The sequence below is a fragment of the Nelumbo lutea genome, chromosome 2 (genome assembly GCF_056320005.1).
Source record: "Nelumbo lutea isolate HS-2025 chromosome 2, American lotus-T2T, whole genome shotgun sequence".
Classification (NCBI taxonomy): Eukaryota; Viridiplantae; Streptophyta; class Magnoliopsida; order Proteales; family Nelumbonaceae; genus Nelumbo; species Nelumbo lutea.
The window spans coordinates 35,463,204-35,483,367 of NC_142685.1; the positions used below are offsets into that span (position 1 = coordinate 35,463,204).

The 20,164-nt window shown below is 37.6% G+C and overlaps 1 long non-coding RNA gene across 1 annotated transcript; it reads right to left on the reverse strand.

Annotated features, from left to right (window-relative positions):
• Positions 1-14,311: 14,311 nt before the first annotated feature.
• Positions 14,312-16,750, reverse strand: LOC148869831 (uncharacterized). Its single transcript, XR_016107164.1, has 2 exons — positions 16,341-16,750; positions 14,312-15,374 (listed from the first exon to the last, which is right to left on the reverse strand). It is a non-coding gene; the product is annotated as an uncharacterized LOC148869831 (long non-coding RNA).
• Between the last annotated feature and the right edge of the window lie 3,414 nt (positions 16,751-20,164).

Genomic DNA, 20,164 nt, shown 5'->3' on the forward strand with positions numbered 1-20,164 from the left:
TGCAACCTGAGTATGGAATAATTAATGCAAAGGTGCGTGGGTTTAGGCGCGCTGTAGGAGAGGGAGAAATGAAATGGATGATCGATAGATGCATGGGGAGTTATATATATAAATCGTGGGAGCAAATTAAACTGTTGATAAGAAAGACTTGGTGTTGAGCTATTGGCAAATCACCATCAATTAATTAGATAATATGCTTTTAGCACAGGTCAAGCATTAATTGCACCTCAACCAAGTAAATATTTATTAACATTGGATGACTTTTAAGTCAATGTAACGTCATTTTAAGTCAACGTAATGTCGTATTAAGGCTTCCAATTCTTATAAATTTTGAATGCAAGTGTCCTTAAAAACACGGTACATGGACACTAACGTAAGTTTCAAATTTTATGATTACGTTTCTGTCAGTTGGATCTTTGGATGTGGGCACTTGCATTTGCATGCATCCTAAAACTCTTGTTTGTTTTAAGGATGGATTCCATAAATTTAATTCTTTCGTTTTCCCTGTACTCCATCGCTCAAGTCATACACTATTTTTTAAGTTGAGAGTGACAAAGTAGATGTATCTTTTGGAAAAATTAATTCCTAAGTCTTCAATTGTGAATTTTGAGAGTAAGTAAATAAATGTAAAATGTGAAAAATATTTTTTGAGGGAAAATGTGAAAAAATAATATTAGATCAAAGTCTTTAACTGTGGGAAAATAAATTTTAAAAGGCAATCGTTCAACAATCATATATAGTTGCAGAAAAGTATTTGATGTTATGTTTGATCGTAAAATTCCAAGTCGAGAATGATCAAAGTAGATGTGACTTGTGAAAAAATCAAGATATATAGTTTGGGTCTTTAATTAGAATATGTGGTGTTTGTGACCAGGTCAATTATGTCTCATGCTGGGCTTTCCCTCCTATTTAATTTAATTGGGATATGAAGCCTAAATTGTAATTCAAATTATACTTTTACCCTTATAATAAAGAAGATTAAATTAAGAAATACGGGCATTTTAGTTAAAAGGAAAGTTCAAAGATGCTTAATTCATCTAACCAACCAATAATGATCAATTATACAGTCAAACCCAAATTAATTTGTTTGAAGTTATTTTCAATTCATGATATTCAATAAGAAGGCACTTTAAGATATAATATTCAATAAGAAGGCACTTTAATTCATATGTTTGAAGTAAAGGTAGAACTCCATTCGCATCGCTGGACCCCACTACACTAAATATGAGATATGATCATATGAAAGATGAGTGTGAAATTGGTGGAAAGTTTTCTATTACTAGGTTGAGAGTAATAACATAGATGTAGATTGTGGAAAAATTAATTCCAAGTCTTCAATTTTGTGGTCTTTTTTTTTTTTAATTTTGAGAGTAAGTAAATAGATGTAACGTGTGGAAAAAGAAAAATAGGTTACAAATCTTCAATTGTGGAAAACTCAATTTTAAACCTCCATTGAAAAGTCATAGTTGGAGAAAAAGCATTTAACGTTATGTTCGATCATAAAATTCTAAGTCGAGAGTGACCAAAGTAAATATTCTGTGACTTGTTGGAAAAATCAGGCTTTAGTGTTTTGGTGCTAGGGATAAAAACAGTTCTAAGTCTTCAATTATGGGGTACACGTAGCAATTTGTGGGCTCCATTCACTGTATAATTCTTAGCATCTTCACTATGTTATGCTGTATAATATTAGATCCAGATGTGCTAGAACAGTCAGTATAAAGCTACATAACAACAACCCCAATGCAATTTGCCACCTAATCATTAATTCAGATTGAGAGTTTTCAATATGATCAGCTTTAGATGTGCTTCATAGAGTTTATGCTTTACTAGTTGACCCGGATGGTTGAGCCATTCAATCCGGGAACTGGTCAGAGGGAAAACTTATTTATATCAGTCTCATATAGCTAAGGTCAAACTGAGAAAAAATTGGGAGATAAAAGGGTGCAAAGAAAACCAGAAAATTGCAAAAATATGAAGTTGTCTTAGACTGGTCTGCCCCCTCCTCTTTTATAATCTCTTATGGAACTATCTTCAAATCTAATTAGGAAATAATCCAGATTTAAAACAAATATGGACTCTAATTAGATATATACCATGTCTACTTATAAGATTTGATGCTCCATACCCAGATTCACCCCATGTCACATGACATGTGACAGTTTAATTAATCATATTAATTTTGGGCCTTAGGTTCATCAGCTATAAGGATCACAACCAAAAGGTGTTGTATGGCCAACTTAGGGCTAATTTGTATGGCACGGGACCCCACAATGACCTCACATAAGTCCACGTGGGTCCAACCCAGCCTCTGTGAAAAGCCTTGGCCGAATTCAATGCTAAACATAGTGAACCCTAAGTACATCACTATGGGCTCAATATAGGCCCAACATTTACACTTAAACGATCTTTGAATCCAGCCATCCTATAAATACCCAATGATAATTGACTTAAGTAAGATAAAGCCCATCAAGTAATTAGCCCTTAATGGTCTCTTATACTTTACCTCTCGGCCCATAATAATCACAACACTATCTGATAGGGAAGACCTCTCAAAGTATAGTGTCATGCTATCTGCTCGGATGGATCCGGGAATTAATTTCTTTGACGCTATTTTCAATTCATGATATTCAACATGAAGGCACTTTAATTAATTTTTAGTGTAATTTACTTTTCAAAATCCAATTGTTATCCGAATTCAATTCATGATATCCATTATGTTTGAAGTAAACGTAGAGCTCCATTCGCATCGCTGGACCCCACTACTCTAAATATGAGATATGATCATATGAAAGATGAGTGTGAAATTGGTGGAAAGTTTTCTATTACTAGGTTGAGAGTAATAACATAGATGTAGATTGTGGAAAAATTAATTCCAAGTCTTCAATTTTGTGGTCTTTTTTTTTTTTAATTTTGAGAGTAAGTAAATAGATGTAACGTGTGGAAAAAGACAAATAGGTTACAAATCTTCAACTGTGGAAAAATCAATTTTAAACCTCCATTGAAAAGTCATAGTTGGAGAAAAAGTATTTAACGTTATGTTTGATCATAAAATTGTAAGTCGAAAGTGACCAAAGTAAATATTGGGTGACTTGTTGGAAAAATCAGGCTTTAGTGTTTTGGTGCTAGGGATAAAAACAGTTCTAAGTCTTCAATTATGGGGTACACGTAGCAATTTGTGGGCCCCGGTCACTGTATAATTCTTAGCATCCTCAGCACGTTATGCAGTATAATATTCGATCCAGATGTGCCAAAACAGTCGGTATAAAGCTACATAACAGCCCCAATGCAATTTGCCACCTAATTATTAATTCAGATTGAGAGTTTTCAATATGATCAGTTTTAGACGTGCTTCATAGAGTTTATGCTTTACCAGTTGACCCGGCTGGTTGAACCATTCAATCCGGGAACATGTCAGAGGAAAAATTAATCTATATTAGTCTCAAATAGCTAAGGTCAAATTGGGAGATAAAATGATGCAGAGAGAATCAGAAACTGCAAAAATATGAAGTTGTCTTAGACTAGTCTGCCCCCTCCTCTTTTTGTGAACATAGAGCTACATTATCATCACTCGGCCCCATTATATTAAATATGAGATGTGAAAGATGAGAACGAAATTAATGGAAAGTTCTTTGTTTCTAACTTGAGAGTGACTAAATAGATGTAGCTTGTGGAATATTTAATTATGAGCTTTCAATTTTGTGGCCTTTTTTCAATTTTGAGAGTAAGTAAATAGATGTAACGTCTGAAAATAGAAAAAATAGGTTACGAATCTTCAATTGTGAAAAATCAATTTTAAACATCCATTGAAAAGTCATAGTTGAAGAAAAAGTATTTAATGTTATGTTTGATCATAAAATTCTATCAAGAGTGACCAAAGTAAATACCATGACTTGTTGGAAAAATCATATAATTCTCAAATAAACCTGGCCTGGGCTCGAGCCCAGCCCGATACTATTACGTATAATAAGAAGCATTTATGTTATATATATATAATATATATTTGTTTGTTAAATTATTATTAAACATTAATTTACTATTAGCAAATAAAAAAATAGTTTATTAATTTATTAAATTATTACTAAATTTATATAACATTAGTTTATAAAATACACTGAAAATAAGTACAAATTAGGTTTCAAGAGCTCAAGATTTAGGCGTGATGGTTGGGTTGAGTTCGGGCTCGGGTTTGTACATTTTTTGTTGATAAAGAGGCAAAGCCAAACTCGAGCCTGGCCCATGACATGTCTAGTTGGATGAAATCAGAATCTCATTTCCATTCCTGTTAAATGGCACTCCCTCATTTGAAGGAATGGCCATTCCCTGACCCTCCCTTGGGAGTGAAATCCCATTTCTGCTAATTCTAATTCCCATTCCTATTTCTGTCTGAACCAAGACAATGACCATTCTGATTCCAATTCCAATTATGAACCAAACGGACGAATTTCTTCCTCCAATATTCCTTCTTTCCCTGTGACAAGTTTCAAAAGCTTTTCAATTAATAACTTTATTACATTTGAAATGTTATTGAGATGAAGAAAAAAAGAAGAGAGACTTAGCAGCTTGGGTTCTATCACCGTTAACGAACAACTTGAACTTCTCTAATTTTATGGTTTTAAAGTCTTGCAATTGTGTCTTATGAGAAAGCTCCATCTCCCATTGTCTTGATGTAAAGTGCGGCAGGTCTATCTCCATAGCTTCTTTGTGTAAAGTGCGGCAACTAGAAAAAATGGAAGTGGTTTTAATTGATGGTATACGACTAGGGTATCTCCCGGATGTGGTAGGTTTCGCTTACTACCACTATGTGTGAGAGCACTTTTTCCTTTTGTGTAAAAGAGTCAAAATCACTTATCAGGTTTATTATGAACAAACCAGTGATACAACAATATAATTTGATGGTATTTTTAATGATGTCATAGTATTTAATGCATGATAAGTATAACTCCTTTAATGTCATTTGTTTAAATTTTGATGTAACATGCAAGTAAACATTTTCAAATACACTTTAGTTGGATTGTGTAGTTTAGGGAATTAAATGATATCTCTCAAACTAAGAGTTTACATCACCTTTAAAATCTATTTATTTTACTTTAATTTCCCAAGTCTATATGCCCATAATCATAAACTTCCTTTTTTTATTAGGCCCTATTCATCTATTGTATTTAGCAAGGAGTAAACTGGTTAAATAGGCAATTGACCACACATGTCTACATTCACATGTTACTATATTGAGTCCCATGGTAAGTTGAGATAACGGAGAGTACCTATTATCTCAACAACTAATATTCTCTTGGAGGGTGGATAAGCAATTTACTCGTGCTCTGATAATGCTCCTCCCTCCTACCTCTCTTTTTACTTGGGTAAGTAGCGTATATCACACAAGAACATTGGAATCGAACTTACCCAGACAAGTTTTACTTGAAAAATATTTTCCTAGATAAATTCATTTACCTAAGTAAGTGAAAACGAACGGAGCCAACTTAGGCTTTTTCTCTAAAATATTAAAACTTCCACTCTCTTCTCAAATTGGACTAAGACCTCCCCCAACATATGACATTATTTGATGAAGACCTCCCCCATCATATGACATTAATTGATAAAGACCTCCCCTCCTTTAACAATCCATCAACATGTGACTAAATTTTGTTAATTTTTTAAAAATCCAATAGTGTGCCTCTTTTCACACAATTATATGAAGGAATCCTTGAACTGTGTTTTCTCCCATTCTGAAGGTCGAAAAAATGAGTAGGATGTAATCTCATGAACTAAAAGAGGACACAACATTGTTCATCTAGTTACATGTGACCCTCTTCTACCCAACTGCATGACATAATCCAGTAGCCGTAGGACTTCACGGCTAATCCAGTTAGGCTTCCTTCATTCTTGGAATTGAGATGTGGAAGCATGGCCTTGGATTTATTAATATGTCCCCACCATGATGTCGCCTTATCTCATTCAAGGTGGAGTTGTATCAAATTATCAGTACATCACTTTGATTTCCTTGTATCTTACGTTAATTTTTTTTTGAATATAGACTAGGGACAGCTACCTCTTTTTCCTTAAAATCATCTTCATGCTTCTCGTCTTTGTCGGGACCTATGCTGGGACCGGCCTGAGGTAGTCTTTGTCACCATTGACCAGGTCAACTGTCTTCTACTGAGCTGGTATTTAGTAGAACTGAGCACATGAGATATAAGTGTGGGGATAGCAAAACTTATACCATATTAGCATCAAAGTCTGAGCCATTAGTAATCAGACTACATACTTTGCTCTTCACCAAAACTAAGCATATATCAACCTTGTAGACAAATGGATATTTTTTTTTTACTTTATTTGGTAAAAACTTTGTCTAGCTAATATTTAATCCCCACCCATTCAGCTCCAGCTACCCAAAGACCATTAATTAGTGCCGACATTAATTGGTAGAGAATTCCTTCATGCATGTAAGTTTTTTTATTGATTGAGGGTGGCTCCATTCACATCACTGACCCCAATTAATACATCAACAACTTATGTGGTTCAGCTTTTCTTTCATTAACATCCGTTCTTCACGCTACGATAATGAATGAATGATATTTCTAAATCCATATATAATTTTCCATATTCTAGCTGCTAGTAGCTAGCTTCAGAGAATTAGCCGAATCAGCCAAATCCAAAAGCGAACCAACTTAAAAATCAATGTTGGTTCCAACGAAACAAACAAAAATTCCACTATTTGGTTGAGCATACAACAAATGATTCATTATGTTTGAAGTAAAAGTAGAGCTCCATTGGCATCACTTGCCCCACCACAATAAATACGAGATGTGAAAATTAGAGAATTTAATATAAATGAATCTATATTGATATAAAAATGATAATTTAAATAAATAAAAATTTTAATCATGAAATAATTATTTTAGAAATTAAAAATTACTAATGTACATGTGATATGTATCTTAGATATTTTAATAAATTTGAAATATTTTGTAAATTATTAATTGATATTTTAATTTTCATTTTATAATAATATATTTATTATTTATAAAAATAAAAATATTAATTACTAAACATTTAAGAATAAAATTTTTAGTTGACCTCATTTGTTAATGTTTAAAATTATAAAAAATAATATAAAATAATTAGTTTAATAATTCAAATATATTTTTTCTAAGATTTTAATAGAAATAAAATATTAATGGTTGTGTATATATTAATTTAAAAAAAAAAAAAAAAAAAACTATATAACAAGACGCTCCATGTCAACATGTCTCTCCTTTATCCATTACCCCCACCTTGCATTCTCCTTTCTCTCCTCTCTCCTTCCCACCACTCTCATTAAGCCATGTCACCATTCTCAACCTAACTATCTAAAAAATATTCCTAGAATCTCTCTCCTAAAATATCTCCTCTAAGCCATTAGAAATGTATCATGTTACTCCACTCCCCAATCAATTCCTAGAACCTCCCCCCAATCTATATCCACTCTCTCTCATTTAAAAGAGGGGAAATGACTTTGAACCCCCTTCACAAAAAGAAAACCTCCTAACACCTATATGTAGAATATCCAACTACGGAAACCCATAACTAAAACCAAAATACCACTGCAACCCCCATCTACTCCGAAGACATGATATGTCAGTCATCCCCTAATTCTTTGACCATAATGCCCATATAAAACAATGATCTAAACATGGTTATGAAAAACTCTGAATCATGGTTTTAAAAAGCGAATCGGTGATTGAACCGGTTAGGGGTCTGGTTATCGGTTCGAATGGTCTGACTGTTCGACCCAAATGGCCGACCTGTTCTAACAAAAAATAAAAAATTTAAAAAATTGGAAAACAGCCAAAATCATTCGAACCATTCGAACGATTAACCAGCTGGTTCAGCGCTTTACTAACCGTAATCAACTGTTTTGGGGGAAAAAGCAGTTTTGGAGGAAAATGGAACAGGTCAGGTGACCGGTTCCCGATTTCTCCGGTCCAACCGTCTGATCTGATCCGGTTTTGAAAACCATGCTTTGAATACAAAATTCAGAGGCCCATAACTTAGTATTTTTTTTCTTGTAAATTAAAGATGCATGTATGAACGAGTAAATTTCTGTTTAAGCTTTCATGTTGCCAAAAGAAAATCCAGCATTTATTCAATGCTTAGATGAAGTAACCCAATAATTGGTGTTTTTGAACACCGCTTATAATTCCCCAACCCATCTAAAAGAATATTTTTTTCTGAAAAAAAAAAAAGAGAGAGTAATTAAATATCATAGCTCAAAGCATTTAATACATTTTGGCTGCCACCATCTGCCATCTACTAATATATATTACATGTTTTATATGCTAGTTCATGGGCAGCGAAGATTAAATTTGTACGTGCATATTTGATAGATATCGATTCAAAATTAGGGATATAATTCGATTGGATTCAGATTGGGTTCATCAAAATCTGAATCCGATTCGATTATTAAAATTATGCATTAGAATCCGATTTAATATCTAATTAGAATTTAAGACCTTTGGATTCAACCGGGAGGTGGTTACACTGCCCATCTACTACCATGCCCCCCCTCATTCCAGCGGGTGTGGAGGGGTTAGATGGCCACCAAACTCACTCCCTCATACTGCCACTCACTCATCGAGCATCTGGACACTTTCCAATCGCCCATTGGCCCAATGGCCCAGGCAAACGGTGGGAAACGGTGGTTTTGAAAAAGCATTGTTTCCCACCGTCGACCTTCCTTGTTTGCCTGGGGAATCTACGCCACCTCTGGGGATGTCTAGGAGCCCTCTCCCCACAACGTGGAGGTGATTCCACCACCCGTCTACCCCCGCACCCCTACGGGACCGCTTCTCATAAATGGCAAAATCATCTGAAGCCCGCTCCGGCGGGTGCAGAGGGGTTCGATGGCCACCAAACCCACTCTAACCTACTATCACTCATAGATCGAGCATCCGAACATGTTCTGATCGTCCAACGGCCCGGGTCGATGATGGGAAACGGTGGTTTTGAAAAAGCATCATTTCCCACCGTTGACCTTCCTCGTTGGCCCGGGGCATCTATGCCTCCTTTGGGGACATTTAGGAGCCCTCGCCCCACCATGTGGAGGTGGTTCCACTGCCTATCTACGAGTGTGGAGGGGTTCGATGGACACCAAACCCACTCCCTTCTACTACCACTCCCCCACCGAGCATCCAGGCACTTTCTGATCACCCATCGGCCCGACAACCCGGGTCAATGGTGGGAAACAGTGGTTCTGTAAAAGCATCATTTTCAACTGTCGACCTTCCCCGTTGGCCTAGGGCATCTCTGCCTCCTCTGGGAACGTCAAGGAAACCTCTCCCCACCTCGTGGAGGTGGTTCCACTGCCCGTTTACCCCCACACTCCCCTTTGGGACTACTTCTCCAAAATGGCAGAATCACCCGAAGGCCGCTACAACAGGTGTGGAGGGGTTCAGTGGACACCAAACCCACTCCATCCTATTATCACTCACCCACCGAGGATCTCAACAGCTTTCAATCGGCCATCGGCCTAACGGCCCGGACCAACGGAGAGAAACGATGGTTTTGATAAAGCACAGTTTCCCACCATCGCCCTACCTTGTTGACTTGGGGCATCTCCGCCTCCTTTGGGGACATCCAGGAGCCCTCTCCCCATCACATGTAAGTGGTTCCATCGCTCGTCTACCCCTGTGCCCCCCCCCCTCCGGAACACTTCTAGAAAATGGTAGAATCACCCGTAGGCCTCTCCGACAAGTGCGGAGGGGTTCGATGACCACCAAACCCACTCCATCCTACTGCCACCCAACAAGCTCCCCGACACCTTCCGATCGCCCATCGTTTCGATGGCCCGGGCCGATGGTGGGAAATGGTGGTTTTGAAAAAGCATTGTTTTCCACCATCGACCCTCCATGTTTGACCGGGGCATCTCTGCCTCCTCTGTGGACGTGTAGGAGCCCTCTCCCCACCCCGTGGAGGTTATTCCACCGCCCGTCTACTGCCACGCCCCTCTCCGGGACCGCTTCTCGAAAATGGCAAAAACACCCAAAGGCTACTCCAACGGGTGCAAAGGGGTTCAATGGCCCTCAAACCCACTCTCTCCTACTGCCACTCACCCACCAAGTATCTGGACACCTTACGATTACCCATCAGCCCGATGGCCTAGGCCAATGGTGAGAAACAATGGTTCTAAAAAACTATCATTTCTCACCATCGGCCTTCCCAAACATTCCCCTATATTAATAGATGGCCAATGGTGGCAACCAAAATGTATTTGATGATCCATTTCTCATGTTGGTGCCAATTAAGGGTAAATTACATATGATATATAAGTCTTTGATTGTGAAAAAAAACATAGATCAATAGAGTGTATTTGATAGTTTTGTTTATTGTAAAATGATGTGTGGAAAAATGAAGCTTTCATGGTAGGTGCCAATTAAGACTTTGGAAAAAGACGGGATCTAAGTCTTCAATTGTGGGTCTCACCTGTAAATATGTATTATTTATTAGGGGAAATACAAGCTTTCATAGTTTTGTTTATATGTATTATTTATTCATTATAAAATATTACTTATAAAAGTGCCTGATGTAACCATGAGGAATATTTTGTCCCTTGTACCATACGCTAAACCCAGATCTATAAATTGCTAACCCTATTCTTCAATTAAATCATCCGGCTTGGTTGATGTTTTTATAAGTGTTTTTTTTTTTGTGTTAAATCCATGAATAGTTATAAGTTATAACAATAACAAAGCACGGTGAAAAAAACAATGTCTTAGGTTCTGAAGAGTCATACATATACATCCTTAATCCTTGAAACACCCAAGCCGTTTGTATTACATATACATCCTTAATCCTTGAAAAAAACAACGTCTTCATCATCCTATGCCCATTCATGGTGAAAGTTCAACACAGGGAAAAATTATAACTTTTCTTTTTATTTTTCTCTTAAATTTTTTATAATATATAAAAGAAAAACAATCGAGTATAAAAATATAATGGAAAAGTATGGACTGGCACAATGCAGATTTCTGAATTTCATTGCAGATTTAAAAACATTCAAAATGATAAGAACTCCCATTTTATACATCATTGTTCACCCGTAAATTGGCATTAATTCCAACCTTGCAACTTCTCCAACTGTACTTTGGGCCTAAAAAATCTGACCTGGGTTGAACCGTCATTCTCCCAAAATATAATAAGTAGAAGCATATCAAAAGGCATAAGTACTTCCCCCCGTAGGTGCTAATGCACAATTTTTAGGTTTTCAGCCCCTGCCCAATTTCTGCTTCCAAGGGGAGTGCTGAATTGAGCCTTCTTTATAGGGTGTTAGGAGTTGGGAGCGGGCCCTCGACCCAGGTCCAATCTTTAGTATCAGCCAATTCAATATGGGAAACTAAAAAGAGAATTGGGCCCCCAAGGCCCATTGAAAATTGCTGTATAATTTAAAGGGTAAATTGTTGAAACTTCTCTTGAAGCTTTCTACTTGTTGCTGAAACTTCTTCTAAAGTTTGATAATTGCAATCACGTCTGCTAAAGTTTAAAATCTTCTGAAAAGAGGCATGAAAATGTCCAAAGTACCTATTTAATTACTTTTGACCAAAATGTTTATTTTCCAAATTTTCTCTTCATATGAATTGCTACACCAAATTCTTTCAATTTCTTTTTTGAAACTGATTTATTTATCAAAGTTTCCCTTCTTATTAATTGTTTAAAGGTGAAGCTGCAACTTCAAAATTTCTTTATTTTTCTTGTTGTTCATACAGTTTGTATTGTTTTTTCTACAGAAACCAGCAAGGTTTTTGGTTAGAGGTTTGATCATCTAGGTCAAATAGTTCAAGCGGTTGATAGATTTAACCCTTAGATAGGAATGTTACGGTAGAAATACATACATATATATATATATATATATATATATATATATATATATATATATATAATGAGCATGGGCCACTTTAATAAAATTAATTAAGTAAATTAAGAAATTAAATAAATAAAGGAAATGAAGTTAATTGTTTAATTTAATAAACAAAGCAAATCGATCTAAACGAGTAAATTAAGCCAATTAAGAACCTAAAATGGAATCACTTTTGATGGAGGATGATTTGACCCGACCCCTTGGGATGATGACACGTGGACCTGACTCAGCACGAGCAACAGCTCAGCACCACAGCCTGACTGCGACTAAGTAACGAGCCCGCAGGACAGCTCCCTACGTCATAGCTCGCTATAGGGGGCGCAGGCTCTAGGTCCCCGAGCTACTAAAAGGGAATACTCCAAGACTATCCCAGCTCGCGAGCTAGGATAACCAGCTCGCGAGCTAGGATAACCAGCTCGCTCCAACACTTAGGCAGAAAAACTGTCCCAAAGACAATCTTAATGAGGGTCACCTCGAAATATCCCTAGGAGCACGCTACAAAGTAGCTCGCGACAGGATAGCTCGCTACAAGGTAGCTCGCGACTAAGCAACGCAATGCTCTCAGAAAGCTTCTATCTGACAAGACCGTACCCGTCAGACAGCGCCACGTCTCCTGACTGACGGCGCAGTCCCTGCCCATTCAACAGACTGCACCCACGTCTCTCGACAGATGGTGGCATGCCTGTCCTCCTGGGACGTTTCACTCATCCAATTGGGTAGTACCCTACAACGGTCACCTGCGCAGCCCTATCAGGTAACGACTGCAACAGAAGCCCAGTGGTGGTTATGCCCAATTTAACAAGAACGCCCCTATAAAAGTCCCTTAGTCGAAGGGGAGAGGGATCGGATTTTTAATCATCTTACTTGCTCTCGAGCTAATCTTGAGAACTCAGTGATCTAGCGCGACCTACACTCTTAGCCTCTTTACACTCTTTACTTTCTTCCCCAGCGTTCTAACTTAAGCATCGGAGTATTCCCACCGGGCAAATCCCCGGGAATTCTTAACCTTCTTCTCAGGTGCCGTCCATTGCCAGCTAGGAGCCAGTTAGCAGCCAGATAGGAGTGACCTGATTGTGCCGCATCATTTGGCATCGTCTGTGGGAAACGCTTCAAAAAGCCTTCCTCTAAGCTTTTACAGTTTCTTTTTTTGAAAACTCAGCATTCATGACTTACTCCAACAACGCCGGACGCAGTGCCAGCTATAACGCTTCTGGGAGCAGCCCCAACTTCCTACTGTCTGTATTGGACAGTTCATCATCCCCCTCTCCGTGGACGGAATTCCCAGTTTGAACGTGCCTCTCACAGTGGCACCCATGGTCGCTCCACTCCCTTCCATAGTTGGAGCGACTAAGTAACGAGCCCGTAGGACAGCTTGCTACGTCATAGCTTGCTATAGGGGGAGCTCGCTACAACGCGAGCTCCAGGTCCCCGAGCTACTGAAAGGGAATACTCCAAGACTATCCCAGCTCGCGAGCTAGGATAACCAGCTCGCGAGCTAGGATAACCAGCTCGCTCCAACACTTAGGCAGAAAAACTGCCCCAAAGACAATCTTGATGAGGGTCACCTCGAAGTACCCCTACGAGCTCGCTATAAAGTAGCTCGCGACAAGATAGCTCGCTACAAGGTAGCTCGCGACTGAGCAACGCGATGCTCTCAAGAAGCTTCTATCTGACAAGACCGTACCCGTCAGACAGCGCCACGTCTCCTGACTGACGGCGTAGTCCCTGCCCATTCAACAGACTGCACCCACGTCTCTTGACAGATGGTGGCGTGCCTGTCCTCACAGGACGTGTCACTCATCCAATTGGGTAGTACCCGGCAACGATCACTTGCACAGCCCTAACAGGTAACGGCTGCAACAGAAGCCCAATGGCGATTACGCCCGATTTGACAAGAACGCCCCTATAAAAGTCCCTTAGTCGAAGGGGAGAGGGATCAGATTTTGAACCATCTTACTTGTTCTCGAGCTAATCTTGAGAACTTAGTGATCGAGCGCGACCTACACTCTTAACCTCTTTACACTCCTTACTTTCTTCCCCAGTGTTCTAACTTAAGCATCGAAGTATTCCCACCAGACAAATCCCCCGGGAATTCTTCGCATTCTTCTTCTCAGGTGTCGTCCATTGCCAGTTAGGAGCCAATCAACAGCCAACTAGGAGTGCCCGAGTCGTGCCGCATCAACTTTTGTCATCATTTTCTAGGTCAATGGGTTGATTGTTTGGTCCGAATGGATCAACCCATGACATTTTGAAAAATAAAAATGAAATAAAAAATTACCCAAAAAACATTTAGTCATTTACGAAATTAAACAATTTAGTGGTTCAACCATTTAAAGCAACTTTAAGTTTCATTCAGAAAGCTTTTCTTTCCTTGTTAAAGGAAAACCAAAAATAAAAAGAGCCAATTTCGTAAACCTATTCTTCTGAAAAATGTGGTATGAAGAACCACATGTTACATTCATTAAATACACTCTTCATTTACATGACGAATGCCACCTCAAAGACATACGGTCTATGAACATCAAATGTTTAGACCACTGTAATGATTGTATATCCTGACCTGTAAAGGCGTTTTTTTTTTCTGTGGAAGAGTTATTTCTCTCCAAACCAGAGCTTCAAAATTTCTTACTTAGCATAAATTTTGGACTAAGAACCCATTTAAGGTGGCCTAAATCTAGATTAATAACTGATGAGTCAGATATCCAAATAGACAGGAAATATTTCACTAATGTATCAATACCTCTTGTTTCACAGAAGAAATGCCTCTAGATAGTAGGTGTTCCATGTTCTCAATACCTGGCAGGTAAGAGAAATACAACGAACAAGTTCATGCACTGTATGTCGTGCAATCCGCTGCAACAACACACCTTTAGTTCTTGCTTGATGAATTATGCGGAAACACGTATTTACTATGGTGCAGACATGCTGATTACTCAACACAACTGAAGCCTTACTTTTCATGCAAGCCAGGAGAACCTGAAGTATTTTCATCAGTACCACTTCTTCTGAGGAAGGATCAGTCACCTCAAATCGGCAACTTGTCACAGCATCAACTACCAAATGCATTGCATCTTTAACATTCGTGGTATTTAGATCAAGCACATCAAGAGTAAGAATCTTGTATACAGATGACAAAGCAACACCAGTGATTGGTGCACCAGTTTCATCAGACCGAATGACATCCAAGAATGGCTGGAGGTACACAGCTGGATTCATTGTATTCCACTCATGGTGCCATGAAAATATTTTCTTTCTTAATGCCTTCAAACTGGATAAGAGAGTGCTAAAGCTGATCATCACCCAACATATAACGACTACCCCACCTTACATTTCTCCTCATGACAGATAACACAGAACCTACTTCTGAATTCACCATACATGCTAAGGCACCTCTGCCAGATGAAGAGTTACATTCTTCAGGCTCTCCATCAATCGCCTTGATTCCTGACTGCAGCTTTAGACGCCCCATGTTTATACTGAGTTCCTGATAAAAACCAAAATGTTATTTGAGCTATACTGGGAAACAATACAAAGAAGACGGAGAAGGCATGAGGAGGTGGTGCATGATTCCCTTTGCCGTAAATAATACAGCTGAGCAGATACTCTACAAATCCCATATCATCAATCGGATAAACCACCACCACATAGGAGGTGAGAAAATTGGATTTTGGAAAGGTAAAGTATGGTACAAACTACAGAGCATTCCATTAGTAACCACAGCTGAAATGCCACAAATCTGAAAAAATTTTGTGAGTACCTAGCTCTTACTTAAGTATCAATATTATCAATTTTATTTAAAATTTAAAATTAGCTCGCCCATTCTTTACTTAGAATCTTAAGCTGTCATTGTTTGTAGTATGCTGACGAACAAAGCAGATTAATTTAACAAATCATATAAGGTTCCTATGAACATCTTTCAACATATCTGTACAAATGTCTTGTGATTAATCAGAGATACTACAAATGTATTAAAGGAAATATTATCTAAAACAACAATAATTGAAATTTTGAAATAAGAGCATAACAGCGCTTAATGGGAGCCAAAAAGAAAAAGAACTATATATATAAAAATATAATAAAGAATAGCTACATAAAAATCCTTTCCGCATGGACTTTAATTCCTGGAGAATCTTGGATAAAAGGGCTCGGAGTAAGAATGAATTCAAAAGTAGAAGCTAACACAATCTTGATCTGAAAATCAAAAGAACCGGACCTTAGATAAGAATCATGAAAACAATGTGGTCTGCAAACCTTCAACGATTCGGATAATGTCAAGCTTGTGTAAGAAATTATGAACGTAAACTGAGAAGAGGAACTAAAATGAAGCAAGACAAAGCTATTTGAGGAATCTGAATTCGCAGAAACGAAGAACTACAACATAGAAACGAACAAATTCGAAAATATAAGATGAAATCCAGAGAGGTGAAGTCCAATTGAGCGAACAACTAACCTTGTCTGACGAAAACCTCCGGAGATCGCCCCGACGAGACCCTAGTCTGACTGTCTGAGAGGGAACTGAAGGGGAACACAAGCAAAGCTGATTAAGCTTCGGTCGTTAGCATCGACCCGGTCGATTAAGCTTGGATTTGGATCGTTTGCATCGATCTGGGCTCTTTCGTGGGGCTTCGCCCTTTTGGGAGTTGAAGGAAACCTCCTCCTTGGGTTTAGGCTCTCTCCGTCCTACCGACCCACATGTAGATTCATGGGTTGTGTTTCCCCAGGGTGGAAGTGGAAGTACGAGTACGGCGTTTTCAACCTGTCATTGACTGCCTCTTGAACAGGTGAACCGGAGATTTAATAAAGAATCCACTTTGGATCAATCTCTAACTCATTATATTCAAAGAAATCGTTGATCGATCCATCCATAAGAATAAAGCATAAGTTTTAAAAAGATAAATTGTATAAAATTCACCATCAGTTTTTAGTATAGTATTTTTTTTACACTCACCACAATTTTTTAAAACGTTTAAAATTCATCGTATCAGTAAATTTTATTTTTTAAAACTCACCTTTCGTTGGTACACGTTAATGTTTTTTAACAGAGGTATTCATGTTAGTATAAATATGAATTTTATGACTAAATCACCCCAGAATGGTGAGTTAGAGAAAAAGGGTCTTTTTCATTTTTCAATTTTATTTTTCTTTTATATATTTTAGTGTTTTATTATAATTTCTAATATTTTTTATAATTTCTGTTTTTTACATTTTTCTATGTTCTACAATCTATAAAATTTTCTGTATTTTTTATTTATCTACAATTTTTTGTGCTTTTCTATAGTTTTTGGTGTTTTTTCTACAATTTTTATTTTCTAATTTTGTTTTTCAAGTTCTATAGTTTCTATAATTTGAAAATAACTTTTTATTTTGTTTGCAATTTCTATAATTTTTTATATTTTTTCCAATTTCTGTGTTTTTATGCATTTTATATTTGAAAATATTTTTTGAACTTTTTCTTTTTTTTCATATCTAAATAAAAGTATATGTATATATTTTATATTTTTCTATGAAGGTTAAAATGGTAATATATTAACAGTTGTTAGTCTCCTTAACGTCAAGTTAGTGACATGGTGAGTTTTAGACATTTTGAAAAGTTGTGTTGAATTTAAGAGAAATGCTGAAAACTCATGGTGAGTTTTTGGCAATTTCTAAATTTCTTAAACTACCCTAACCTTATCGTATAGGTAATTGACTAAGTATATCCCTATTAATTGATTAAGATCCCTATTGTGTAAGGTTATCCGTACGTGGAAGGGCTGAAATGTCAGTTTTACCCTTCTTTTAAATCTTTCCTTGGCATTTTCACGGATTTTGTAATCCAATTCCTGCTCAACCCTCTCTCTCTCTCCCTCCCCCCTGAAAGAATTCATATTCGCCAAAATGTTGTCCGACTTTGCAACCTTGAACCAGATTTGATATTCAAGTGAGTTACAGATTTAGCTTTTAGATACATGTTGTCGGATGAAGGAGGTTCGGTCCAAATCGCCACTAATAAGAGTTACATCAACAATGGTAGGGGAGGTGAGCCGTAGGTTGAGGAAGAAGATAAAGAAGAAGATGAGAGAGAGAAAGAGCTGGTTTTCTTCCCATCGTGGAGAATCAGGCACCTTGTATCGTCGGTGGAGCTTGCACAGCACCTTTTCGACAAATTATGACAAATTATGAAACTAAAGATGTCGTGATATAGGCAACCAAGAATTTTGAAATTAAATACTTGTAAAAGGAGAAAGTTATAAACAATAAGAGAATATCTTACAAACTAAAAAAGCAACCAAGCTTATTGGATACCCTTACTGGCAATTTGATGGCTATGCAAACCTCAATAAGAGCGACCTAGAGAATGCAATCAGGTCTTATGCAATTCCCCAAAGAGATCCCCACTCTCTATGATAACATTTGCTAGAAATAACAAGAGCACAAAGGGGGCTTAATGAACTAATTTGGATTCATCAGCTTTGACATGCAAATGATTTAAACTATTGAATTTTGTAACCTAAGAGTGCTAATGATCCTAAATAAATGAATATAAGGGGAACTAAAACCAAGAGAGGCTGAATATGTGGAAAATGATTTAAATGAGGGATGGCGCATTGGTGTGTTAGCTGGTTCATTCCAACATTGATGTGGAATCGAATCCTACAATCAACACTTTGGGGGAAAAGGGGTCAAGGGGGAAGTTACTAATGGTGCATGGCACCAATCGAATAGCAAAAAAATGTGCGAATGATTTTAAATAAATGTATGTAATGGGAATTAAAACCAAGAGAGGCTGAAAGAAAAGTGAGGCTGAATTCGTAGACTAAAACAAAAAGGTGGATGATTAAGTGCTATGTGAGGACTTACCTGATTAAGTGTTTGTGATGGGGAACTTTATAGTATTCTTTTTTCATTAACTATTGGGCCCATTATAAAGAGAGCCTCACTTATTTGGTAAACTTACCCATCTGTCATGTGGGTAAGTTACTTTTCCAAAAATTATAAAACATAATAAGACAAATTTTCTCATTTTGACATTAGTTTTTTATGGGTAAAAATGCAACTATATTACTTACCTGGGAATCAAAAGAACATAAATGAACCTATTCAGATAAATGTTTCCTAGGTAACTTTTACCTGGGTAAGTTACAAAATTGTAAACAAACAAGGCCTTAATGTTAAGTTCAATAGCTTCTTAGCCTTTAATTGGTGACTTTAACACCAATTTCTATCCATGCTATGTAGCCTTAAATTCTTCTTGCATTTTGAGAGATCCCCAAGCCAAAAGATGAGTCCTCGATCATCGTGAAAGGCCAAAAATATATGTTATATGGTCCAAACGACAAAGGAACGCCGATTTTTGGTATGCGCATTCATGAAAGCTCCAAGCTCTTCTCCTTGTGTACAACTACGACTTGGGAGGATCCTTGGTTCCAATAGATCAGAGGACTATGGAGTCGTGGATGATAGATTTCTAGTATTTTCGGTGTGTGGGGGGACATGATATGAGTAGGTAAATGTTCATGGTTTTACTAGAAACACCATGGATACCTAAGGAGGGTCTAGAGGATTATTCAATGAGATTTAACATAGACGTGGGGTAGCATCTCTCTAGTTTGGACACGAGGGAGGGAGAACCGAATTTGGCTTGGTGATGGAGGGAGGATTATCTAGGTTAGTGGGCTAGTAGGCTTAGAGTATTCTCTCTAGGTTGGCATGCATATCCTTGTGTGCGAGAAGACATGGGTATTTATAGAGTTTTGGGGATGATTCTATAAGGGAATGAATGGTTGAGATTTTGGGTTTTACCAGTGGTTGAGGTTAAAAACATTTTTGGGTGGAGATTAAATGGGGGAAAGGACTGGCATGATAGCCTTATGAGAGATCTTCTCAATCAATCAAGAGAATAAGTGGAATGCTTTACAAATTTGTGAAAATTGAACATTCCAAGTTTAAATGATTAATTTGATTGATTGGAGACTCCTTAGCTGGTTAAATTTTAAATTTTAAGATGGTTCTAGAGGTTGGGAGAAATATCTGGTCATGTGGGTCCCTAGGTCCGAAGTTGTAGTGAAGTATATTCCAACTGTGGGTTCGGGTTGAGTCTAACTTCGAATCTCAAAGATTGAGGGGTTAACAGTGTCAGAATTGACTAACCTTAGTATCGTTGGACTTAGAATTTTGAACTCTATGATTGTTACAAGCTAGAAACTTTTCAAGTGACCCCCCATGCATATTTGGGGTGGCAAATATCCAAAGAAATAGTTATCAGATAAATCTAATGCTACCAACCTTGTCAAA